General features: G+C 46.2%; 1 protein-coding gene across 1 annotated transcript in view; it reads left to right on the top strand.

The window, feature by feature from the left end:
• Positions 1-6482: 6482 nt before the first annotated feature.
• RABGAP1L (RAB GTPase activating protein 1 like) overlaps positions 6483-7173 on the top strand; it is a gene marked incomplete at its 5' end in the record, with an annotated part of 256452 nt that continues 255761 nt past the window's right edge. Inside the window, one exon of the mRNA XM_084266225.1 lies at positions 6483-6541. The remainder of the gene's footprint in view (positions 6542-7173) is intronic.

Genomic DNA, 7173 nt, shown 5'->3' with positions numbered 1-7173 from the left:
AAGTTTAACAGAAAGGAATTTGTGCATGTAAGTAAAATTACATTTAAGGTATGCATTTCTATACCACAGGAGTCCTTCTGGGTGTAGCTTTCAAATGGTTCTCAACTACTGAATTGACAAAATTGTCAACTACTGAATTCACAAAATTGTCAACTACTGAATTCACAAAATTGTTGTGATGCTCTTTATCATTCAAGCAATCTCATTCCCTTCTGTTGCTTCTCTGAATGAATATTTTATTATGTAAGTCTTTTGTCGGTGATTCCCCATAGGTCTTTATATTTGTGTTACTATGATGTCTGAAGTCTGTAAGGTATTAATGTCTGAAGGAGTAACTGCATTGCTAAGTGAATTGTGCAAAAGAAGGAAGTTCAGAACCTTTTCTGTGTGATTTCTCCCCTTCATACTGCTGAAAATGAGCTACTGCTTCAGTTGCAACCCTTGTCAGCTTCATATCGATTTGTTCTGTCAGAAATAACTTGTATGCTTGTGTCTGTACTATTGAACCACCAAATATGGGAAACTAACAACCCCGTTATAAAATAGATTATCTATTAAGTGGACAGTGTGTTTATTTTGGGCTGTGTCAATGTTTAATTAGAATATTTGAAATGTGCTGAACATCAAACGTAACTTCTCCACAGATACACAGTGTATCTAGAAAGTCTCAAGAACTATTCAGAAAGTGAAATGCTTCCCATAAAGGTCAGGTATTGATTAATTACCTGTTGAAGGGAATTTGATTCCATTTTACCTCTGGCATATGATGTTTGGCACCAGCCCTGTGATCTTCAGGGTTTCAACCCTTAAATCACTGCGTGAGCTATTGTTAAGTATTTCCTTCCAGTGCTAGTAGTTCTAAAGCCGTAAGAAGTTACTTGCTTTTTGGGTGTTAAGACACCCATATATTAGTCTAGTGTGCTCACATGTACTGTAAAGACCTCAGGCAAGGTCCCTGGGATAATACTGCCACTGAAGCTGTGGGGGAAAAAAAGACCACACCAAGATCAGTTACATCACAAAAGTTTCACTTTTATTTTGGAAATTCTGATTTAACAAGAATGATATGAGCATATGAGAAGTTGCTGGGACCATGCCACCCATACAAGCTGCGCACCAGTATGTTCTAAAATAGATGGTACACATGTTTTTCCAGCATTACTGCCCCCAAATTTAGTGCTCTTCTTCTGAATTGTATACTTTCTCCCTATTATATACAGGGATAGGCTGGGTTACCTCCTAAATAGGAATTCTTCAGGCCTGTCTTCAGGCCTCCTCAGGAAGACCCAGTATTTCCCAGACTGCTCTGGCACCGCAGGAGGTGCCCATACAGAGCGCAGGCTGGATGACCTTGGCTTTCTGTTATCCTTCAGAGAAGGTTAAATGGAATTCCCTCTATCAAGACAAATATTTATATTCAAGCTCTGTAGAGATCAGGTTGGGGAAATTAATACACATGGACTTTATAGCTCCAGTTAAGTGTGCAACTGGATTCCTTTATCACCATCTGTCCAGCAATATTACACTTCAGCTCCCCGTAGTGGATAATGCAGGAGAGGCCTGGCTTTGATTTTATTTTATTTTTTTTCCCCTTGGTGGATTTTGAAAGAAGTGATTTTTATTTCCCTTTACCCCAACATATGGATCCTCTACATTTTCAGGATTTTCGCTATACCTCACAGGTTATTAAGGATACAAGGATTTAAATATGCTAAAAAAGGAAATATGAAGTGTTTCAGCATTATACAGCAAAAAATTACTTCCATTATCAAACAGATGAGCTGGTATGTGTAGTCACTCCTCTCGTTTCCCATACAGACTGCTTTCTTTACATAAATTCTCCTTCTAGGCTGTACATTTACATGTCTCCAACTTTTCAGACTGTCAGCTGAACTTCTTGCAGTCATGCTAGAGTATGACTCAAGGAGAAGTTGCTCAGACTTCTGGTAGTTCTTTACATTCCCTTCAGAGATCTCTCAGATTGAAAGGAGGTGCCCAAAACTGAGAACTGTTCCTCACCAAATGCCTTTTTGAGCTCAGGGGAGTGGAAGAATAATTTCTCTACTCTTGTGTGTGACAGGCTGCTTCTACGTTTCAGTAGAGCAGGCAGGTTTTTTTGCAACACTGAATTGCTGTTGACTCATTTTCTGTTTGTGAACTGCTGTGAACCAAAACCTCTTTCTCTAAAGTAACTGCTTAGCCAGTTTGTCTCCAGCTTACCTTTTTGCAGTTATTCCCAGCTACATGTAATAGTTTCTCACCTTACTGAATTACACCTTGTTTACTTCAGATCTATGTTCTGACTCATTATGATTGGTTCAATTCTATCTTCCAAAATGCTTTCAGCTCTCACCTGAACAGGATGACCTCCACGAATGCGACAAAACTATCCTCTGCCCTACTGCATGGCATAAGCCCTTCAGGACTCGGGATGTGAGCGTCTGGAGATCTCACTTGCTGCGAACTCCTTGTTTGATTGTGAATCACTTGACACCACCGAATGCCCCTTTCTAACCATTTCACAGAGGCCTGCTGTAGCCAACTCTCCTGTGTCCTTCCTGCGAGAGGATTCCTTGGCATGTTGTCAGAAGCCTCAGGGAAGTCAAGATTCTGTCATTTGGGTTTTGAAGATATTATGGACACAACGAATAATTTGCTTAATGGTTTGTTCCGGTATTTTGCCTGATACGAAGTAAAGCTGACTGGCCTCTGATTCCCATCCTTTTCTTTCTTTTTTAGGGTAGGCACTGCTTCCTTTTTCCTGGTCTCCTGGAACCTTAGGTCTCTTTTCTCAGTTTAAGTTAACTGCTAATACCTTTGAGATTGCTTAGCCATTCTGCTAAATGGTGTTGGCTGAAACTTACCCATCACATGACTTTTGCAAGAATACATTCTCTTTCTTTCCTTAATTTAGCCCGATCACCTGTTTTTATGCTGCTAATGTTAACTGTGGAAGCCTCCTGATTACAACTGAACGTTTTTGAGAAGGACAAAGCAGAGAAAGAAAAGAAGTAAAAAAAAAGAGCTTTGCTTTTTTTCCTCACATGTCTTCAGGTGGGTGGGGAAATTCATCAAGTCAAGTCAGTTCTTCCACCATCAGGTTGCACATAAGCTTTGTTATGCTCTGAGGCCCTTTGGCAGTTTCAGCTCATTTTGTAGCTTAGCCTTTCTGGATTTTCCCTATCTACTACAGCAATCACTTTGTTGTCAGTTTTAATAATTTAACCTAGATTCTGTCTGCTTTTTTCTTCCCCAAAAGGTGCAAGCCATTGAAAGGGCTTAGGTTTAGCCAGGCTCTTACTAGCTTTCCTTCCTCTTGCAATGGTCTGTGGCCTTCACAGGGTTTCTGTAGGAGGTGGTGTTAGAAATGCCAGTGGTCCTAAAGAAAGGACTCGAGGCAGATATGTTAGTGAAGCAGTAATTTCTTATACGTTCTTGCAAGAGCGGGTGACGTAACAAAGTAGGCACGCTTTTGGTCAGAGCCTGCAGCATTTTTATACCGTATTCCCGTCCGAAATCATCAGGTTACCTCATACACCTGTACATATTCATCACCTGCCCTGCTTCGTATTAAAATGAGTTCCAAGAGGTGATTTCTGTAAACTCCTCCCAATTGCGCCTGCGCACTGTCCCGTGGTAGTGGTTGTCGGGGGTCTCAGCGATGAAGGCTCAAGTCTTCATCAGGTTGAACTTTTCACCTCCTTCCCCTGGCACATGCAGGTGGGCAAATATAATTGGGATGTTTCCTTAAAAGTCCTTGGTCCACTTTAAATTATTCCAAGAACACTGATCACTCAGGACTAGCTACACTACAAACACTAGAGTTGTTCAAATGAGACACTGTTTATGTGAGGTCACCTCTGATATGGCACTTCAAACCATCCTGTTAGCAAGTCCTCCTTAACCCTTTACAAGCATCTTATTAGCAAGTCCCCTTTATCACAAATAGCAGTAAGAGCAAGAGGTGCAATATTTCAGCTATGTTGAGACATATGTCCACTGGTACAGGCATTCGTTGAGGGACACAGTTCTTCACACCACCCCGTGGCTCAACATTGCCATCTTATAGATGGTGCTCTGTGATGGATAGAGGATAGAGGTAAAGCAAGGATGAAGGAAAAGAAAAGTGTGTGCACAATAGTCCAATAGCTACAATCAAAGCATTCAAACAATTGACATTTCCAATAATCACTAATAACAGTTAACATTTGATGAACACTGATTAAACACCCTATGTATCACAAAAACACGTGAAGTAAAAGTTTCCCTCCCCTGTTTCCCTATGGATTAAGTTTTTCAAAATTTACAAGCTCAACTTAGGTGCTTTCATTTCTGTCAGGGTACCAAGTTATAAATATTCCTTTTGTCTGGGACAAATGTTTGTTGTCTGAATAGTGGGGCTTAATTAGGACACAAAGTTTATTGAAGGAATCCAGAGCCCCCATCCAGGCTTTAGTTTTAATTATGCAGCAGCACCTTTCCCATGAGCTATCTCTGCTGGAATGGGACCCCAAAGCAATTCAAGATGGAGTCAAACCACAACCCCTGAACATTGCAGAAACCTGTTTGTGGAGCCAGATACCTCTAATATTCCACCTCATTACCTGAGTCATCAATTGTCCAATGTACGGATATAAATTTCATCTGCATCTTTTAACAGGACTGTGTATTCTAATTGGGAGATAGGTTGTGCCATAATTCTTTTAACACAATTAACAGCAGAACTTCCTTATCTTCCTAAATTTCTCTACAAAGCACTTATGATGAGGCAGCCTGAGTCCTTCACCTTTCAAGTCTTACAATAACCTTTTTCAATTTGCAAAAGCAACATTTCCCAGCATTTTCCAGTGGCAAACTTCCCAGAGTGTGCTTGTCCTCAGGTTCCAGCAGCGTTTGCCATTCACACCATGAGTTTGCTGAAACCTTTTTCCTTGAAGTCCATTGGTTGGATTTTCCTTCCTTCCCTTTATGAAGAGTCATTAATAACTGGATGACTGACCACCATCACCCACGTAGTCTCCTGAATTCCCGAGTAGGTCTCTTGCTATTGCAAGTCACCAATTCCTGTGCTTTGGGTGATTTTATTCATCTTGGTATCTTCTGTTTGTGGGTTGCCGATGCATCTGTGCTGTGACCCTGTTCTATTCCTTCTTGCCGTCGTCCAAATATTTTCACTAGCTCAGAGCTAGTGAACCTTCTGATCCTGTCTCCTACCTGGGCTTCCTGCACAAACTCTACATTTCCCTAACAATAACCGGTTATGACAATTGAATCATAATTTTGGTTATGAATACAGTGGCTGTCAGTTCCTCCTGTTTATTACCCCCATTCTTACATAAGAGCACTGAGTATAAAGCCTTCTGCCGTATTCCTCCTCTAGTGTAACACTCAGTATAAAATAGTTCCCCTCCTCCCACTTACTTTTCCCATTTTTCTCCATGCTTTTGTGGTTTATCTGAACCCAGGTTGTGGTAAGAATAATCTGAAGCCAATTTTAATTTACACCAGCTGCAGCCTGCTAGGTAAGATAGGTAATAGCAACAACAGCGAGGCTGGGGGATGTTGGGAGGAGCATGGTGTCCTCAGCTCTTGCCAACCTACAAACTGGGGCTCTGGCTGTCCCGGTGTGGCTGGATGCATCCCCTTGGCTTTCCCACAGCAGCATTCTTTTATTCAAGGCTGTGGTCCGACATTCTTTTAATGTTTTTCTGACCCACATCTGAAAGGGTGAGAACACAGGCGAGCTGGATAAATGTTGTGGTTAATTTAAATGCAATTTGTTTCGCGCACACGGCAAGAGAAGAAAAGAAACAAACAGCAGGGCCCCCCTTCCTTGTTTAAACATACTTTATCTGAACAGAAACAATGCTGCTGTTTATTTAAACACGTGTGTGTATTTACTAATTAAATATTAAATATCGGTTGACCGACGCACAACCACTGTCGCCGTCAGGCGGGCGCTGCCCCCCCGTGAGCCTGGGGTACGCGGAGCACAGCCGGCCCCGCTTCCTTCTGCTTTAGGACCACCCTCAGCCGCCGCTCCTTTCCCCTGTCCGGCAGCTGCCGGCGAGGGTTCGGGCGCGTTGAGGCGTCAGCCTTCCCGCCGGCCGGCTCGGTTCTCCGAGGCAGGACCCGCGCTCCACCTGCCGCCCTCCTGCGCGGCCGACCGGCCGGGGACGTGGCGCTCCCGGTGCAGGCCGGCCGGCGGGGCGGCCTAACTCGGGGCGGCTCTCCGCAGCCGCCGCCCGCACCCCTCAACGCCTCCCTCCGCGGGGCTGCGGCGGGTAACTGCCCCCGGCCGCGCGGGGCAGGGAGCGGTGCGCGCGCGCGCCCCCATCCGCCCCGCCGCCCGCCCGCTGCCGGAATGTGGACGGCGCCGGCCCGGCCCTGAGGCGGCTGCGCGGCCCGCCGGAGCCGTTCTCCCTCCCCTGCGCAGAGAGCCGGTGGCGGAGCCAAGAGGAGGACGGGCCGCAGAGCGGGGAGGGACGGCTTGGATGCCGCTGGTGAGAGAGGGACGCTGATTCGGGCCTTTTGCACCGGGGTGAGGGGGGCGAAGGGGCGGGTGCGGCCGGAGGGGCTGGGGCTTGAGAGGGGCGGGAAGCGCCGTCGCTCTCCCCGGAGAAACAGGGGGCTTGGAGAAAGGCGGCGAACCGCCCCGCCCGCCCTGTGTCACGACGTGACAGTGCCCGGTGACCCGAGGTGGCTTCCTCCTCTGGCGGGCCCGGCCTGCGCGGCCCCGGGAGCTGCCGGCCCCGGCTCTCCTCACGGCGGCGGAGGAAGGCGGAGGCACGAGGTGCGTGGGGTCGGGGAACGGGGCGCGGGGCCGCTCCTCCGCGTTTCCTTGTGCTTGCACGGGGGTTCCCTGTGCGCTGGGGCAGCGCTGCCTTGGGAGGAGGGGTGCCGCTTCAGCCACAAACTTGTTTTCGTGGTGCGGGAAGGGAGAGGGCCAGGGAAATGTGCATCTCCCTTCCTCCTCCTCCTCGGGAAAAGTGAAGTCACTTCCCAAGAGCCAGGGCTAGGGAGCTACTGTCCTAAATCAGTTTTGCCTGCGTGCCGCAGATTCACCCGCTGTCTGTTCTGTGGGATCTTTTTGGTTTTCTTTTTGTTCGCCTGGATTATTTTTTTTAATCTCCTTTTCCAAGCCTCTTTCTACAGTTAGGCCCTCCTTAACTA

Source organism: Gallinula chloropus, assembly GCF_964237585.1.
Source record: "Gallinula chloropus genome assembly, chromosome: 6".
Lineage (NCBI taxonomy): Eukaryota > Metazoa > Chordata > Aves > Gruiformes > Rallidae > Gallinula > Gallinula chloropus.
The sequence above is the reverse complement of the archived record's forward strand: the minus strand, read 5'-3'. Positions and strand labels throughout refer to the sequence as shown.